Genomic DNA, 619 nt, shown 5'->3' with positions numbered 1-619 from the left:
CCTTTTTTTTTTTTTTTTTTTAAATACACCCACCCCCCTCCCCATTTTCCCTTCCTTCCCCTCTCGCTTAGCCGCTTGGCTCGTTGCAAAGTTGAGCTAGGGGTGGAGAGGGGAGGGGGGAGGTAGGGGCACCCCCGCGGCCGGGCTCGGAGCCCCCCGGGTCGGGCGATTTCGAGGCGAGGAGGAAGGCAGGAGGACAGGCTTGGGGGTTATTCAAATGCAAAACGCAGTTTGTTGGCCGAAAGAACGAAAAAGTCCGGTCTCCCTGGCTGTGCTGGAGCGTGTTTGTGCTGCAGCAGCCAGAGCCTGCCTGGAAAACCCCGCCAGGCGAGAGAAACTGCCTGCAGCCTCCGCGGAGGGCAGGGAACAATTAAAGGGACCCTGCCGGGCAGCCGGGGCCCCCGGCCAGCCGGAAAAACCCCGCAGCCACCCTCCCTCCCCACCCCCAAAAAAACCCCCAAACCAGGCGAACGAGGGCCGTGCAGCAGCAGCATCCCCCTCTGGAGGTGCCGGGGCCGGGGGGGAGCATCCCCGGGGGCGGCTCCCCGCCCTTTGCCGCGGGAGAAGCGGGGCGCGTCCGGATGGATGGACGCTGCGGGTCCCCGGCGCTCCCGCTGGG

The sequence above is a fragment of the Haliaeetus leucocephalus genome, unplaced genomic scaffold (genome assembly GCF_000737465.1).
Source record: "Haliaeetus leucocephalus isolate CR32 unplaced genomic scaffold, Haliaeetus_leucocephalus-4.0 Scaffold687, whole genome shotgun sequence".
In the NCBI taxonomy this organism is placed as follows: Eukaryota; Metazoa; Chordata; class Aves; order Accipitriformes; family Accipitridae; genus Haliaeetus; species Haliaeetus leucocephalus.
The sequence above is the reverse complement of the archived record's forward strand: the minus strand, read 5'-3'. Positions refer to the sequence as shown.